This window comes from Pongo pygmaeus, chromosome 20 (assembly GCF_028885625.2).
Source record: "Pongo pygmaeus isolate AG05252 chromosome 20, NHGRI_mPonPyg2-v2.0_pri, whole genome shotgun sequence".
Lineage (NCBI taxonomy): Eukaryota > Metazoa > Chordata > Mammalia > Primates > Hominidae > Pongo > Pongo pygmaeus.
The window spans coordinates 9,580,835-9,599,660 of NC_072393.2; the positions used below are offsets into that span (position 1 = coordinate 9,580,835).

Sequence of the window (18,826 nt, forward strand, 5' to 3'; positions counted from 1 at the left end):
CATTAACTAGAACCTGCAGTGTATTGTTAAATAGAAGTTGAGAGACCAGACATTCTTGTCTTGTTTCTGGTCTTGGGAGTAAATCATTGAATCTTTTACCATTTAGTAACTATCTTTTTAATCTTTTTTTTGATAACACCTATTGGGTGGGAAATAGTATTCGTTGTTTTCTATTTTTATTTCCCTAGTGGCTAAAGATTTTTATTTTTTTTTTCTGGGCTTAGCTCACCTGAAAACTAAAGATGTTGATCATCTTTTCATCAGTTTGTTGACTATGTGTCTATCTTCTTTGGGAGAATGTCTATTTAGAGTTCTTTTTATTATTGAGTTTCAAGAGCTCTATAAATTCTAGGTACAAATACCATATCAAATAAATGGTTTACAAGTATTTTCTTTCATTCTTTGTGTTCTTTCAGTTTCTTGATGGCATCCTTTAGAGTGTAAAAGTTTTAAGTTTATTTTTTTCTTATGATTTTGGTGTCAAATCTAAGAAACCATTGCCTAACCCAAGGTCATGAAGTCTTATATTTTCTTCTAGGATTTTTATAATTCTAGCTCTTACAGTTAGTTCTATGATCCATTTTGAACTAATATTTGTGCATGCTGTGAACAGTGTATCCAGCTTCATTCTTTTGCATGTAACACCCAGTTACCCTAGCATATGTGTTGAAAAGACTATTTCTCCCATTGAATTGTCTTGGCACTGTTGTCAAAAATCAGTTGACCATAAATGTAAAGGCTTATTTATTTGTTTTGAGACTGGGTCCTGCTCTGTTAACCCAGGTTGGAGTGCAGTGGTGTGATCTTGGCTCACTGCAGCCTTGACCTCCCAGGCTCAAGTGATCCTCCTCCTGGAGCTTCCCAAGTAGCTGGGACTACAGGTATATGCCACCACACCTGGCTAATTTTTGTATTTCTTGTAGAGACAGGGTTTCTTCTTGTTGCCCAGACTGGTCTTGAACTCCTGGGCTCAAGCAATCCTCCTGCCTCTGCCTCCCAAACTGCTGGGATTACAGATGTGAGCCGCTGTGCCCAGCATTAATTTATTTCTAGACTCTCAGTTCACCTCCGTTGTACATGTCTAACCTGTTTGTAGCCACACTATCCTGATCACTGTAGCTTTAGAGTAATTTTTGAAATTGGGAAGCGCAAGCCCTTCTGTGATCCTTTTTGCAATGCACGGGTTAAGGTTACTTTTGGAGGGGGTAGAAGGGATGTGAATGTTTTAATTTTTTTTTTTTTTTTCAGGACAATTGGTTGAAAACAGTGTTTTCTCTATTGGGTTATTTGCACCTTTTTTGAAAATGAAATTGATGACATATGTTTAAATCTATTTCTGGTATCTATTCAGTTCAGCTAATCTTTAATATGTCTGTCCTTTTGCTAATACTACACTTTTTTTTTTTGAGACAGAGTCTCACTCTATCACCTAGACTGGAGTGCAGTGGTACCATCTCAGCTCACTGCAGCTTCCACCTCCCAGGTTCAAGCAATTCTTGTGCCTCAGCCTCCCGAGTAGCTGGGACTTGTGCCTGAGCCTCACAAGTAGCTGAGACTATATGTGCGTGCCACCACACCTGGCTAACTTTTGTGTTTGTAGTAGAGACAGGGTTTCACCATGTTGGCCAGGTTGGTTTCAAACTCTTGGCCTCAAGTGATCCACCCACCTCAGCCTCCCAAACTGCTGGGATTACAGGCATGATCCACTGCATCTGGCCTGCTAATACTACACTTTTTTGATTATGGTAGCTCTCTAGTAAATCTTGAAAGCAAGTGGTGCGAGAGTTCCAACATTGACCTTAATTTTCAGAATCATTTGGGATGGTCCATGTTCTTTGTTTTTTCACATAAATTTTTTTTTTTTTTTTTTGAGATGGAGTCTCGCTCTGTCACCCAGGCTGGAGTGCAGTGGCACAATCTCGGCTCACTGCAAGCTCCACCTCCCGGGTTCATGCCATTCTCCTGCCTCAGCCTCCTGAGTAGCTGGGACTGCAGGCACCTGCCACCACGCCCGGGTAATTTTTTGTATTTCTTTTTTTTGTATTTTTAATGGAGATGGGGTTTCACCATGTTTAGCCAGGATGGTCTCGATCTCCTGACCTCATGATCCGCCCGCCTCGGCTTCCCAGAGTGCTGGGATTATAGGCATGAACCACCACACCCGGCCTTTTCACATAAATTTTAGAGTAAATTTACTGGTTTCCATAAAAAGTCTGCCAGGATTTTTTTTTTTTAACCTGAGATTCAGTTTAATCTAAAGATGAATTAGAGAATTGGCATCTTAATACTGGCTGTTCTGAACCATAGACACAGTATATCTCTGCCTTGGTCTGAATGTTTTCATACCCCCAAAATTTATATGGTTGAAATCCTAATCCCCAGTCCAATGATATTGGCAGGCGAGGCCTTTTGGAGATGATTAGGCTCATGAGGGCAGAGCACTAATGAATTAGATTGGTGCCTTTATAAAAGAGATTCCAGAGAGCTTGCTCATGTCTTCTGCCATGTGAGGACACAGCAAGAAGTCACCATCTGTGAACCAAGAAGTGGGACCTCATCAGACACCAAATCTGCCAACACTTCAATCTTGGACTTCCCATTCTCCAGAACTGTGAGCAATACATTTCTGTTGTTTATAAGCCATCTAGTCTATGGTATTTTGTTCTAGCAGCCCAAACGGACTAAGACAATCTCCTCATTAATTTAGGTCTTATTTCTTTCAACAGTATTTTGTGATTTTCTGTATTGCACCATTTCATTGATGCTATTATAAATGCTAGTTTTAAAATTTCAATTTTTCAGTGCTAGTATATAAAATTATTTATATTTGTATATAATTTATATTTGACCTTGAATCCTGCAAACTTTGTATAGTTATCTATTCCTGTAACTTTTTGGAATATTCTACAAAAACAAATCTTATGCTCTGTATTAAGGCAGTTTTGCTTTCTCTTTGATATCTGTCCCTTTTATTTCTTTATATTTTCTTAATGTACTGGCTAGGGCCTCCAGTAGTGTTGAATGAGAGTGGTGAGAACACACATCATTGTCTTATTCCCAGCCTTAGGCAGAAAGCGTTCAGTCTTCTACCATTAAGTATGATGTTAGCTGTGGGTTCCTTTGAGGACAGCTTTATTAGGTTGACGAAGTTCCCTTCCACTGCTTGTTCACTGAGAGATTTTATTTCATTTTTTATTTTTTTAGCATTTATGCATTTTAATTTTTTCTTTTCTTTTTTTTTTTTTTTGTTTTTTTTTTGAAACAGGGTCTCACTCTGTTGCCCAGGCTGGAGTCCAGTGATGCAATCATAACTCACTGCAGCTTCTAACTTTGGGCTCAAGTGATCTTCCCACCTCAGCCTCCCAAGTAGCTGGGACTATAGTAGTTCACTGAGAGATTTTATTATGAAAACCTTTTATCATAGAACCATTTCTTAAGACCTCAGAGACCTTTAGTTTGGTGTTTGATAGAGTCTTATGAATAGATATCATATGTAGAAATTTAAATAAGGTGCCTTTTCATTAACCAAAAGAGCATCTCAGCATCCCTTCTGGGCAGTGTTCCCCTGCATTCTCACAGACAGTGGTCCAAGATAGAGAAGGGCCTAAGAGATTTTAGCCATGGCTTTTGTCTAATGGCACAAATCCAATAAAATTAATGGAGATAAATGGGAAAAGGTTTTTTATTGCAAAAAAAAAAAAAAAAGTTGGTAAAAGCAAGGTCAACTTTGTCCAAACAAAATGGAAAGAAGTAGTACAAAATGTAAAGAGACCTTTGAACTCCCAAACTGCAGATAGAAAACAGATGAAATAGGCCTATAAAACTACTCAGTTGAAAATGTTTACTTTTTATGGGAAAGCAAGTATGATTCAGAGTACAGAACTTCAGAAGACTAACTCCTGTGGAGCTGCACTGGTGCTTGAGAAACAGATAACATGTTCCTGCCTGAATTTAAGAATTGCTGTGGGTCAGGGGCTGCTGTGGAATCCCATTTCTCCCCACCCATGCCTTTTTAATAGGAGTGTCTATTTTAACTATCCCATTCCTGTCCCAAACTCTGTATTGGTTTTGTGGGGAACAGATAACTTGTCTCTTTAGCTTACAAATGTTCAAATCTAGAGGAGCAGGAGTATATTAAACCAAACCCAAGGACTTTTTTATGATTTTTATTTATGTTTTATTGTTATTTTAAAATTTTTATTTTTATTTATTTATTTTTTGAGACAGAGTCTCACTCTGGCATCCAGGCTAGAGTGCAGTGGCACAATGATCTTGGCTCACTGCAATCTCTGCCTCCCAGGCTCAAGTGATCCTCTACCTCAGCCTTCTGAGTAGCTAGGACTATAGGCACATGCCACCATGCCCAGCTATTTGTTTGTTTGTTTGTTTGTTTTTTGGTAGAGACAGGGTTTCACCATTTTTCCCAGGCTGGTCTCAAACTCCTGGGCTGAAGCTGTCTTCCTGTCTTGGCCTCCCAAAGTGCTGGGATTACAGGCATGAGCCACTGTGCCCAGCCACTTTTCAAAACATTTTTTGAGACAAGGTCTCATTCCATCACCCAGGCTGAAGTTCAGTGATGCAATCATAGCTCACTGCATCCTTGAATTCCTGGGCTCAAGTGATCCTCCTGCCTCAGCCTACTGAGTAGCTGAGACTACAGGCACATGCCACCACACACGGCATGTGTTTGTGGGGGGTAAGGGGGGTCTTTTTTGCTGTTCTTGCCAAGGTTGGAGTGCAGTGGCACAATCATAGCTCACTGCAGCCTTGACCTCCTGGGCCCAGGTGATCCTCCTGCCTCAGCCTCTTGAGTAGCTGGGACCAGAGGCATGTGCCACCACGCCTGACTAATTTTTGTATTTTTTTGTAGAGACAAGGTCTCTCTACGTTGCCCAGGCTGGTCTTGAACTGCTGGACTCAAGGGATCCTCCCACCTCAGCCTCCCAGAGTGCTGGGATTACAGATGTGAGCCACTGCTCTTGGCCATCTTTTCTGGATTGCACCTTATTTGGATGACCAGATCCTGGACATAAAACCAGAGTCTACTACCATGGGCATGAGACTTTGGTGTGGCCTTAGGAAGTGGTGAGAGTTTCTTGTATGTGGGAAGTATAAATGTTAATAATTTGTAGCCACGTGCAGACTCCGACGGTTTTAAAACACGGCCCTAAAATTCTTTGATACTTTTACCTCCCCCTTGTATCTGCACTGACCTTTGACTGCATTTCCCAAAGGAGTACAACATAAATGATTCCATGAGATTTCCAAAGTGAGGCCACGAAGGGCCATGCAGTTCCCTTCTGGCTGGAACATTCCCTCTTGAGATGCTTCCTCCTCTCAGAGTGCTTCCTCTTGGGAACTAGCAGCTACGCTGTAACAGGGAGGGGTTACATGTAGATGCTGTCATCAACAGCCACCAGCTGCTGTCTGTTTTTAGCCATTTCAAGGAAAACATCAGATACAAGAGTGATGATAGAATCCAGATGATTCCAGCCCCCAGCCTTTGGATTCAGCATCAGCTGTGTAAGACTTCCCAGCTGAGGCCCTGGACATTGTGAGGCAGAGATAAGCCATTCATTCCTACTGTATCCTGTCCAAATTCCTGCCCCATGATCTGTTAACATAATAGAGTAGTAGTGGTTCTGTACCAGCAGTTCTCAACCTTTTTTATCTTGAGACTCTTTTATACTCCAAAAATTGAGCACCCCAAAAAGCTTTTGCCAGTGGGCATTCTATCTGTGAATATTTAACATTTTAGAAATTAAGGCAGGCCGAGCGTGGTGGCTCTTGCCTGTAATCCCAGCACTTTGGGAGGCTGAGGCTGGTGGCTCGACTGAAGTTAGGAGTTCGAGACCAGCCTGGCCAACATGGCAAAACCCCATCTCTACTAAAAATACAAAAAAACTAGCCAGCATGGTGGTGTGTGCCTGTAATCCCAGCTACTCAGGAGTCTGAGGCAAGAGAACTGATTGAACCCAGGGGGCAGAGGTTGAAGTGAGCTGAGATCATGCCACTGTGCTCCAGCCTGGGTGACAGAGCTGGACTCCATCTCAAAAAAAAAAAAAAAAAAAAGAATTGAGGCAAATTTTAAAAATGTTTTAGTAATATACATAACATGCTTTTTAAAAATAACTTCTTGACAATAGCAACAAAATAATGTGGAAAGAGCAGCATATTGCATGCTTTTGCAAATCTCTTTAATGTCTTAAGAGCTTAATAGATGACAGCTGAATTCTCATACTTGTGTCTACATTTTTTGCCATTAGTTGCTTTGATTAGAAAGTTTGGCTTTGCTGAGATTATAGTTGGAAAAGACAGAAGCATTTTCAGGTAATTTTGGATTTTCTTTGATATTACACCAAAACTCAAGAAATGGTAGCTTCTGAAAGATTAGTTGCAATATGGAATATGAAATCCTGTCAAGGAATTGTTTCTTTTCTGTTACATTAAAATCCATTTGTTTGTCTTGCACTATTTTTTTCTTTTCTTTCTTTCTTTTTTCTTTTTTTTTTTGAGAGAGTCTCACTCTGTCGCCCAGGCTGGAGTGCAGTGGCGCGATCTCGGCTCACTGCAAGCTCCGCCTCCTGGGTTCACACCATTCTCCTGCCTCAGCCTCCTGAGTATCTGGGACCACAGGCGCCCGCCACCGCACCCGGCTAATTTTTTGTAGTTTTAGTAGAGGCGGGGTTTCACTGTGTTAGCCAAGATGGTCTCAATCTGCTGACCTTGTGATCCACCTGCCTCAGCCTCCAAAAGTGCTGGGATTACAGGCATTAGCCACTGCGCCTGGCCTTTTTTTTTTTTTTTTTTTTTGAAATGGAATTTTGCTCTTGTTGCCCAGGCTGGGGTGCAGTGGTGCGATCTCCACTCACTGCAACCTCCGCCTCCTGGGTTCAAGCGATTCTCCAGCCTCAGCCTCCTGAGTAGCTGGGATTACAGGCACCCACCACCACGCCTGGCCAATTTTTGTATTTTTAGTAAAAACGGTTTCACCATGTTGGCCAGGCTGCTCTCAAACTCCTGACCTCAATCTACCCACCTTGGCTTCCCAAAGTGCTGGGATTACAGGCATGAGCCACTGCGTCCAGCCCATATCTTGCACTTTGATTGGCTATTTTATCAATACATGGTTTTATACCTTACTACATGACTTAGAAAATAGGGCTGGCACAGTGGCTCATGCTTGTAATCTCAGCACTTTGGGAGGCCAAAGTAGGAGAATCCTTGAGTCCAAGAGTTCAAAAGCAGCGTGGGCAACATAGTGAGACCCTCATTTCTAAAATGAAAGGAAATAGTCATTTACTTCATTATGCAGATGTTCCAAATGTTGACCCATTTTAAAGTAGAGTGTCTAAAATAAATCTTCACGAACATGACCATTGATCCTATCAGAAAAGTTTTTATGCGTTGAGACGCTTCTAAGGTGACAGATGTAAGCTTTCCAACTTTCGCTGTTCCCTCAAGGACATTTTTATTTATCCTGAGTGTGGGGCAGTGAGGCATTCAGTGACCACGCAGTTCAGTGCCACTGCCTTAATTTCTTTTTTTTTTTCTTTTTTTTTTTTTTTTTTTGCGATGGTGTTTTGCTCTTTTTAGCCACAGGCTGGAGTGCAATGGCGTGATCTCGGCTCACTGCAACCTCCGCCTCCCGGGTTCAAGCGATTCTCCTGCCTCAGCCTCCTGAGTAGCTGAGATTACAGGCGCACACCACAACGCCCGGCTAATTTTGTATTTTTAGTAGAGAGGGGTTTCACCATGTTTATTACCAGGCTGGTCTCTAACTCCTTACCTCAGGTGATCCACCCACCTTGGCCTTCCAAAGTGCTGGGATTACAGGCATGAGCCACCGTGCCCAGCCCACTGCCTTAATTTCTGCTGAGGCACCAGCGCTTTTGCCCACTGTTACATTGTGTCATCAGTATAAATGTGGATATGGTGAAGACGTCAAGAATGTATTTGTGCTATTATAACAATAGTTTTTGTTTTGTTTTGTTTTGTTTTGTTTTTTTTGAGACAGAGTCTCGCTCTGTCGCCCAGGGCGTGATCTCGGCTCACTGCAAGCTCCGCCTCCTGGGTTCATGCTGTTCTCCTGCCTCAGCCTCCTGAGTAGCTGGGACTACAGGCACCCACCACCACACCCAGCTAATTTTTTGTATTTTTAGTAGAGACGGGGTTTCACTGTGTTAGCCAGGATGGTCTCCATCTCCTGACCTCGTGATCCGCCCGTCTCAGCCTCTCAAAGTGCTGGGATTACAGGCTTGAGCCACCGTGCCTGGCCATAACAATAGCTTTAATCTCACAGACCCCCTGAAAGTGTTTTGGTTCCCTCAGCAGTTTACCAACCCTGAGAACTGCTATTCTGTATCACTAAGTTTGAGGTGGTTTTTTTACACAACAATAATAATCAGAACCAAACTCATATCCCTTTTTTCTTCTTCTTTTTGATTATTAGTTTCTTCAGTGTACTAGATGGCTGACTGGGAAGATTCCAGGATCCCAACAGGCTTCAGAGTTGCAAAGGCTCTAGAGGTACTGTTTGCGCACATAGAGCCTAGGTGTTGAGGGCTTAGACTCTGGAGCCCAGCTGCTGGAATGTGGGCCCTGCAGCTGTTACTGTTGAGCTGTGTGTCTGGGGCCCTTCCCTTAGCCTTTCCTGAGTCTCATTCTCCATTTGTTAAATGACGTCATTAATAAGGCAAATGATTTTGTCGCTAAATGCCAGTGGAAACTTTCTAATAGTCATAACTGTCACAAGGTCTGATGACCTCACAGTTATTTTGCCCTTAATGGATGCCATAAAATGCCCGAAAAGCTTTCCCTGGGTCGACTGACTTCATTACAACTCCCTGAGGGAGTACCATTGTTACTGTCTTATGTGGTCTGTGTACTGTGAAATAATCCACCACCATCTCTGATGGATTCCAGCGTACCTTGTTTCACTTGAGTCTGTCCAGTCTTTAGAGTTAACAAAGGAACCCTAGTTACTGATGCCAGACTTTGACCTCATCCAAAATCAACAGCAGCCAATTTGCATTCTTCTGGGTTATATATTGTTGGCCAGATATTCAGAATTATTGTGTGCCTCTGGGCAGAGAACTCACAGTTCAAAATATCTTTTTTTTTTTTTTTTCCTTTGATACAGGGTCTTGCTCTGTCACCCAGGCTGAAGTGCAGTGGTATGATCATAGCTTACTGCAGCCTCCACCTCCTGGGTTCAAGTGATCCTCCCACCTCAGCCCCTTAGAAGCTGGGACTACAGGCACAAATCACCATGGCCAAATATATATATTTTTTCAATCTCCTATTTCTTTCCTCTCTCTTGTTTTGGAAGTTACTCAGCAAGCTACATCTGTCTAATTGGATATGTCATATCCTGTTAGAATCAAGTATTTCAGAGTATAAGCATGATAGTAATAAAGCTCGCAATATTATCATTAAGCCACTTATTTTAGAGATCCCGTGATGAACCCAAAATCTCCCCTATTGCTGACCCTGGAGACCTATTAAGTCTAGGTGAAATAATATAAAGATTTAGACTGATCTTTTTTTACCCAATCTCTTTGCCTCTGAGTAACCATTCTTCAAATTCAGAACCACACTCAGGGTAAAATATAAGTAAGGGCTATTTATTTTTTGCCACTGTTTTGGCATCTGTAGACAATACAGTTTATTTAATTTCAGGTTTTCACAGTTATATACAGTCATACCTCGGAGATATGTGGGTTTGCTTCCACAGACCATCATAGTAAAGTGAGTCATACAAATTTTTTGGTTTCCTAGTGCATATAAAAGTTATGTTGGCTGGATGAGGTGGCTGTCACCTATAATCCCAGTGCTTTGAGAAGCTGAGGTAGGAGGATCACTTGAGTCCAGGAGTTTGAGACCAGCCTGGGCAACTATAGCAAGACCCCATCTCTACAAAAAAAATGTTTTACATTAGTCAGGTGTGGTGGAGTAGCTGTAGTTCTAGCTATTCAGGAGGCTGAGGCAGGTGGATTGCTTGAGCCCAGGAGTTCAAGGCTGCAGTGAGCTATGATTGTGCCACCGCATTCCAGCCTGGGTGACAGAGTAATACCCTGTCTCAAAAAAAAAAAAAAAATGCTGAGCATGGTGGTTCATGCCTATAATCCCAGCACTTTGGGAGGCCGAGGTGGGTGGTGGATCACCTGAGGTCGAGTTCAAGACCAGCCTGTCCAACATGGTGAAACCCCATTCTCTACTAAAAATATAAAAATTAGCCAGGTGTGGTGGAGCACATCTACAATCCCAGCTACTCGGGAGGCTGAGGCAGGAGAATCACTTGAACACAGGAGGTGGAAGCTGCAGTGAGTTGAGATTGTGCCACAGCACTCCAGCCTAGGCAACAGAGCAAGACTCCATCTTTAAAAAAAAAAAAAAAAAAAGTTTATAGTCTATTAAGTGTGCAGTAGCATTATGTCTAAAAATCAAAGGACGCACCTTAATTGTAAAATACTTTGCTTAAAAATGCTGACAGAGAAACAAAGTGAGTATGTGTTATTGGAAAAATGGTGCTAGTAGACTTCATCAGTGGAGGATTGCCACAAACCTTCAATTTGTAATAAAAATAAAACCCCACACATTATCTGCAAAGCACAATAAAATGAAGTATGTTATATGTTGATTTTCAGGAATTAGAAGAAAATGAGAGTATTGTCGTCATCAGAAATAAGAGGATTGTTTTGCCAAGCTACTGGAAAAAAAAAAAACTTCCATTCCTTTGTCAACTGCAAGAATGGTAATATTTGACAAGAAAAACCCAACTTGTCAAATACTACGATTCTTGCAGTTGACAAAGGAATGAAAAGTTAAAAGCATATGTGAGGCTGGGCATGGTGGCTCACACCTGTAATCCCAGGAGGCCAAGGCGGGTGGATCACCTGAGGTCAGGAGTTCGAGGCCAGCCTGACCAATGTGGCAAAACCCCATCTCTACTAAAAATACAAAAATTAGCCAGGCATGGTGGCAGGCACCTATAATCCCAGCTACTGGGGAGGCTGAGACATGAGAATAGCTTGAACCTGGGAGGCAGATGTTGCAGTGAGCTGAGATTGCGCCATTGCATTCCAGCTGGGCAACAGAGGGTGACTCCATCTCAGAAAAAAAAAAAAAAAAGTATATATGAGCATTTAACAAGGCTATATAGGTTTTGATTTTGAGCCCTGAAAACCCCCCAGGTTGTTTCATTGGGAATTTGTATTCAAACATGTCTCTGCTCTGGATCCATAGGTGGCACAATTTTGCCAGTTTTTGATGCATAAATGGTGACAGTATCCTTTAACAAAATTCCTAAAGTAGTCTTTTAAAAAAATAATTCTGAAAATCTGGCCAATAATAATACAGGACTCAGAAGAAAATACTACCCATTGAAATTGGAAAGCCTGTTTTCAATTTGGGGGTCTGCTTTTTTTTTTTTTTTTTAATTGCTTTAAGATTTTAGACACAAACACATCATAAAGTGTTTTTAGATTTGCATGAACCTACTGTGGTTTAGTATAAATATACCCCTAACATGACTTTTACAGATGCCTGTGAGGGTATCTTGGGGGTTTCTACACTGCCTACCCCAAACCTGACTGCAGTCAGAGCCAACAGGGCCCCAAGTAGGCAAAGGCTATGTCATTAATTCTCAAATGAGATTCGTCCAAGCGGGAAATGCACATCTAGTGCAATAGTTTTAGGCCAGCCTTTTTCAGAGCCTCAGGCTCTGCCTGTCACGTTGAAGACATCCATGTGGGTCCCCTCAGGGCTTCTCTTTGCCATAAAAATAAAATGATTGCTCCCACCAATGTTTGCGTCCATGGGAGAGGAGGTAGGAGCAGCAGCACTTGTCCTGTGTGTGGGAGACACTTGAAGGGCTCAGTGGGAATTGTCAGCAGCAGGGAACAGAACAGGTGGTGAGAAGAGACGTTCCACTGAGTTTCTGGGCCTTTGACTCCCTGGAACTTCCTTCTCTATCCACCCTCCCTCTCCAGAAAAAAAAAATAATAATTTAAAAATGGGATCAGTGTAATCAGTAAAGTAGCTGTATTCCAGTGAACAAGCAGCCTGCCCTTGCATCTGCATGCATGCAGCCTTGGCGTTTTCTCTAGAAAAAAAAAGAGGTTCTACCTCGTGCGTGAATACAGGTGGAGGCCAAGACCGACATTAACAAAGGCTGTGTGTTTGCCATGGAGCTCAGGAGGGCTAACAGTCATTTTACTTCTGCCTCAGACCATCACACTTTCTTCCCAGAACAAAGCCCAGAGTCCTTGGTCAATGAAAGTGTGTAAATATCCTCACACTTCCCCTAGTAGTTCCTTTTTAGGCTGTAATTGTGATAAAGAAAAGAACCTAACTTCTTAAAATCTTTCCCTTTTTTGGATGTAGATTGAAATTTTTGTTTTAAACACAATGGTTCTAATGTCTAAATCTAATGTTAGTAATTAATCTCTAGTGCTTTAAGGATCTTCTGTTTATAGGCAGTTATTTTATGGCTGGTCTCTGTGAGAGGCACAGACTGCCAGGAGGGGTTGAGATTTCCTTTAACCAGGATTCTTAGTTCTGAGTGGCTCTAGTGAATAACATTAACAATGATTCTGTGGCCAGGCGCTCACGCCGGTAATCCCAGCACTTTGGGAGGCCGAGACGGGTGGATCACTTGAGGTCAGGAGTTCGAGACCAGCCTGGCCAACATGGTGAAACCCCATCTCTACTAAAAATACAAAAATTAGCCAGGCATGGTGGCAGGCATCTGTAATCCCAGCTACTTGGTAGGCTGAGGCAGGAGGATTGCTTGAACCTGGGAGGCGGAGGTTGCACTGAGCCCACGGTGCGCCATTGCACTACAGCCTGGATGACAAGCAAAGCTCAGTCTCAAAATAATAATTTTTAAAGTAATGATTATCTTAACCATTCTTAAATCCTTCTGTCTAGTAGGAATCTTATTCATGGGAGTGTCTGGAAAAGGGACAAAGAGAGGCTATTGAGATTTTTTTAAAGCCTGGATTTGGGATGTCTGAACACAGTAATAACAACTCCAAAGCCATTTAAAATCCATCTTTTTTTCTACCACCGGACTGAGATTTTCAGTTTTAATTCCAAGGTTCCAGTCATACAGATGTGAATCAAACCCTGTTGAGCCAAACAGGATCTCCTTTGTTGGCGGATAATTTCAAGTGCTCACAGAGACCTCCATTTTTTTTAAATACCTGGACTTTAAACTGGAGTCCGGACCAAAACATCTCTGACCTCAGGGGTCTTCCTTTGGTCAGGAAGAGGGGAGGGGGCGATTGGACCCCTTTCCCTCTGCGGCTGCAGAGTGCCATTTTCCTCTGGGGACATTTGCTTTTTCCTTTGGGGAAGACAGTACGGATGCTAGTTCTGCGGACCCTTTTACTTAGCTTTGAGACCCAAGCAAGTTACTTGGCTTGTGCCTCTTATTTTCTCTAATGCAATGAATTTTAAAAAGAGTCCCAGCCTTCGCCCTAAGGGAGCAGGAGCGCCTGCGACACCCTGTTCCCAAGTCCTCAGGGTGAATCCGCCAAATGCGCGAGCTGGGCAGCGCGTCCCTCACAGCTGCTGGCCGGAAGCGGAAGTGCGCGTCCGTCGCCTTGCCGTCTCCCATAGCTGTCGCCTGCAGCTGAGAAAGGGTTGCTGTCCCAGCGGGCCAGGCCCAGGTGCGCCCCGCTAGTCAGGCCGGCGGAGTCGAGAGGGAAGGGGTCAAGGGCACAGTGCGTAGCCCAGGCTGCTCCAGACCTTGCCTCCCATTTCCCGCCCCAGCCTCTGGCTATCGCCGCGTTTCTTCTCAGAGCCCCCGGCTGCAGTTCCTCCCGGCACTGCTGGGCTTGGGGCTGCCATTCCGGGCATTGGTCCCCGGGAGGAGGCGAGTAGATTCATGTGGTCAGAGCGCGTCGGCGGGGCCTTTTCTCCACCTTCTGTACCCTTCTCTTTAAACGTCCTCCCCAGTATGAGACTTTTTTCTCAAGAAAATGCTCTCTTGTGCCTCACTTTCCACTGTTAGAAGGCATATCTTGGGATGTGCGTTATTGGTTTGCGGAGATCGTCCCTTTTTTTCTCTCTGTTATGTGGATGCACTCTAGTGCCTGATAGGCATTTGAGTTCCCATCTGAGTGGGCTTGTGCATGTTTATTCGTATTTGTGGACTTAGGTCTTCAAGGTTTATTTTTGAAAGCCAAGTTGTTGGGTCAAAGCATAAATGAATGTGTTATTCCTAGGTATGACCAGATCCCCCTCTATGGGACTTGTGCTTTTTTGAGCCCTCAGGGTGTGTTTTGTATGCAGCAAGCAGCAGACCTTAGTTTTCAGTTTACCTGTAAGTTTCTTTTGGATGTTTACATATTGACATATCATTTATGAATAAGAACTTTATTCTCCCTTTATAATCCTATTATGACCCACTCCTGCCCCACAAATTTACTGCCCTGCCTATGACCTCTGAAACATTAGAAGGAGCAATCCTTGCTGCCTTCCAGGTCTCAGAATGAAAGCTTTCAGCTTGTTACTACTTACATGTTTGCTATATGTTTTTGATAGATTAAAGACATTCCCTTCTGTAATAGCTTTATTGACATAAAATCATATATTTCATCTCATTTAAAGTGTATAAATCAGTGGTTTTTAGTATATTGAGTTGTGCAACCGTGACTACAATCTAACTCTAGAACATTTTCATTGCCCCAAAAGAGAATCCCGTACTCGTTAGCAGTTACTCCCCCATTCCACTGGCAACCACTAAGAGACTTTGTATTGCTGTGGATCTGCCTATTCTAGACATTTCATATAAGTGGAATCATGAAATGGAAATCATGAACTATGTAGTCCTTTGCTACTAGCTTTCAGTTAGCATAATGATTTCAAAGTTATTTTGTAGCATGCATCACTACTTCATTCCTGTCTTATATTAATAACAAAAATAAAACGAAATAGTGGTAAAGTGTTGGGGTGGCGAAAATTTTTTGGGGTGGTATGGAGAGATAATGGGCGATGTTTCTCAGGGCTACTTTGAGTGGGATTGGGGCAGCGTGGGAATCTAGAGTGGGAGAGATTAAGCTGAAGAAAGATGTTGTGGTAAGGGGTGATATTATGAGGTTGTTAGAAGAAACATTTGTTGTGCAGAATTATTGGTGATGGCCTGTATATGGTTTTGTACGAGTTGAAAAACTAAACGGAGTAAGAGGAGGAGAAAAACAGGTATTAAAGGACTAAGAATTGGGAGGACCTAGGACATCTAATTGGGGAGTGCCTAAGGGGGTTCAGCGTAATTCCTTGCTTGGTTGGCAAGTTTTTGGGCTCTATCCTTGAGTTTTTTTATGTTGTCATACACCAGGTCAGATTGATTTAGGTAAAAACAACACTCTTCATTTAAGAATATACAGAGTCCTCCTATTTCATCAGTAAATCAAGGCCTCGGGGTTTTGGAGGACCACTGCAGCTAGAGTCAACTTGGGCCTGGAGGACTGATAAAGTTTGTGATATGTCTGTGATGCTAGCAGAGAAGTCATTAGAGACGCTATAGAAGGTCGTGACAGAGGTTGAAATGCCTGCTATTCCAATACCAAGAGCAATAGTGGAGGCAGAAAGTCTTAAACTGACAAGCAAGGGAATTAGTGGAATAACTGTTTTTGTCGTGTCGGTGTCATGAGGGGAACAGGGAGCTCTTCAGTCCTATTTGCAAATTGAATTTTGAGAGTAAGGAAAACTAGTGTGCATGTGCCTGTCCAATTAGCAGGTAGACACATGTAGGTAGAGGATCCACAGAGGAAAAAGAGACCTTGTGCGAGGCAAAACTAGAGATGCAAAGTAAAAAGATAAGGAGTGCTGAAAGGGGTGTCGTGTACTTACTCCTAGGGATCCAGCTAGGGCGGCAGCGGTGAGAGGTTGTAATGGGGACTGATGAGGTAATTGCGTAGAGGGGGAGCTCTGATTTTCATGGTGTATGAGAAAAACGTCGAGTATCTACAAGCAACCTTTCACTGTTATTTTCAGGGCTGGGTATAAGTAAACAAGAAGAGGGCCTGGGAGGAGAGTCTGACGAGCAAGGGGAAGGTAGTCAAGGATGGAGTGAAATACAGGGTAAGTGTCTTCCTAAGCAATAATTACTGCTAATGTTTTTAAGTTTGCCACTATTGATAGAGGGCTTGTCTGTAATACGGAGCTGGAAGGCTCCAATTGTTTCAGTGATGTGTGTAGTTGGGCTTTGGAGATGAAGAGTAAAGGAACATCAAGAAGGTGAAAGGTTACCTAGGGGAATTCCAGTGGGTCTTTGCTGAGAGATACATAAAGGAGCGGCCACAGGGAATAGTAGTTTGTGTTGTGAGAGATCTAAATATGGGGGGAGTAGAGTTGATATAAGGAGAAAGGTTTTAGGTCTTTAAGAACACAGGCTAAGGGAGAAGAAGGGGGAATAGAGGGCAGAAGCTTGCCCATAGTGAAGGAGGCAAGCCCAGAGAAAAGAGAGAGTAGAGACTCGGAGAGAAGAGGTGGGGGGTTCTTGCCCCCCAGAAAAGCAGAGAAGGGGTAGAGACACGGAGAGAAGGGGCTGGGGGGTTCTTGCACCCCAGAAAAGAGGAGAAGGGGTAAAGACATGGAGAGAAGGATTCAGGGGTTCTTGCCCCCCAGAAAAGCAGAGAAGGGTAGAGATATGGAGAGAAGGGGTCAGGGGGTTCTTGCCCCAGAAAAGCAGTACTTGCCACTAAGGGTGAAGGACCAAGGCAGGCATCCCCACGTGGTCAGACACCTCTGAAATGTGGGTGAATAATCAGGCAGGCATCCCTGCATGATTAAACACCAAGGGAAGACTGTCTTCCCGAGTCCGTGACTGGCACCGGAGTTTTGGGTCCACGGATAAAACGTGTCTCCTGTCTCTACTAGAAAAGGAAAGGAAGTGAAATTAAGAGAAGGGAGAGATTGAAGTGTGGCACCAAGATTGAAAGGAGAAAGTGGTTGAGGGATAGTAAGAGAGGTTGGAGAAGAGAGTAAAAAGAGGCCACTTACTTGATTTAAAATTGGATTGATGTTCCTTGGCTGGTCGGTCTGAGGACCTGAGGTCATAGGTGGATCTTTCTCACAGAGCAAAGAGCAGGAGGACAGGGGATTGATCTCCCAAGGGAGGTCCCCAGATCTGAGTCACCGCACCACATCTAGCTCTGTCGCCAGGCTAGAGTGCAGTGGTGCGATCTTGGCTCACTGCAACCTCTGCCTCCCGGGTTCAAGTGATTCTCCTGCCTCAGCCTCCCAAGTAGCTGGGATTACAGGCATGCTCCACCACACCTGGCTAATTTTTGTATTTTTAGTAGAGACGTGGTTTCACCATGTTGACCAGAGTGGTCTGGATCTCCTGACCTCGTGATGCACCCACCTTGGCTTCCCAAAGTGCTGGGACTACAGGCGTAGTCCTAGCCTCATTCCTTTTTTTTATGAGACAAGGTGTTGCTCTGTCACCCAGGCTGGAGTGCTGTGGTGCCCTCGACCTCCCTAGCTCAGCCTTCCACCTCAGCCTCCCGAGTAGGTAGGTCCACAGGTGTGGGCCACCAAGCCTGGCTATTTTTTTAAATTTTTGGTAGAGATGAGATCTCATTGTGTTACCAGGCTGGTCTGAACTCCTGGGTTCATGTGATCCACCCACTACAGCCTCCCTAAGTGCTGAGGATTACAAGCATGAGCCACCATGCCTGGCCTTCATTTTCTGTTGTCAAATGATAGTCCATTATATGGATATACCACATTTTCATTTATCCGTTCATCAGTAGATAGACATTTGGGTTGTTTCTCCTTTTTGGCTAATATGAATAATGCTGCTGTGAATATTTCTCTTGGGTATGTACCTAGGAGTGGAATGCCTTGTTCATGAGATGAACTTTCATGTTTAATCTTCTGGTGAAATGCTAGGCTGTTTGCCAACGTGGCAGCACCACTTCACTCCCCTCCACAAAATACAAGAGAATTTCTCCACATCCTCATCAACACTTGTCTTTTTAATTACACTCACCTTAATGTGTGAAGTGGTATCTTAATGTGGTTTTGATTTGCATTTCCCTGGTGTCTAATGATGTTCAGCATCTTTTCATGTGCAGTTGACCTTTTTATCGTTAGAAAAATATACATTCGGATCATTTGCCCATCTTTGAATTGTGTTTTTAAAATTCAGCTGAGGCTGGGCATGGTGGCTCATGCCTGTAATCCCAGCACTTTGGGAAGCCCAGGTGGGCGGATCATGAGGTCAGCAGATCAAGACCATCCTGGCTAACACGGTGAAACCCCATCTCTACTAAAAATACAAAAACATAGCTGGGCATGGTGGCACGCGTCTGTAGTCCCAGCTACTTGGGAGGCTGAGGCAGGAGAATCGCCTGAACCTGGCGAGGTTGGAGTGAGCAGAGATCGCACCACTGCACTCCAGCCTGGGAAACAGACCGAGACTGTCTCAAAAAAATAAAAATAAAAAAAAATAAGCTGGCTGAATTAAATTCAGCCTGAAAGTTTTCAGGCTGAAAAAATTTATTTTTGAAATCATTATGTGATACTGGTTTTTATCACTTTGAGTTGATCATACAATTTTTCTTTTGCTCTATTAATGAAGCAAATTATATTAATTGATTTTCTAATAGCAAGCATCTCTTGCATTCCTCTTGTAAACCTAACTTAATTCTGTTGTACTGTATTTCCTATTTATTGACATTTTTTGTTTGGACTTATTTTCCTTAGAATATCTGAATCTCTGTTGAAATTTGCCTATAATTTTGTTTACTTAAAGTGGCCTTGTCATGTTTGATATCAGTATGCCAATCTCAAAGAATATTCTTCCTTT

At 43.1% G+C, this 18,826-nt stretch overlaps 1 protein-coding gene across 1 annotated transcript in view; it reads left to right on the top strand.

Moving 5' to 3' along the window:
* The window catches only part of ZNF559 (zinc finger protein 559), a 48,081-nt gene that overhangs the window by 25,153 nt on the left and 4,102 nt on the right, over positions 1-18,826 (top strand). The window lies entirely within an intron of this gene.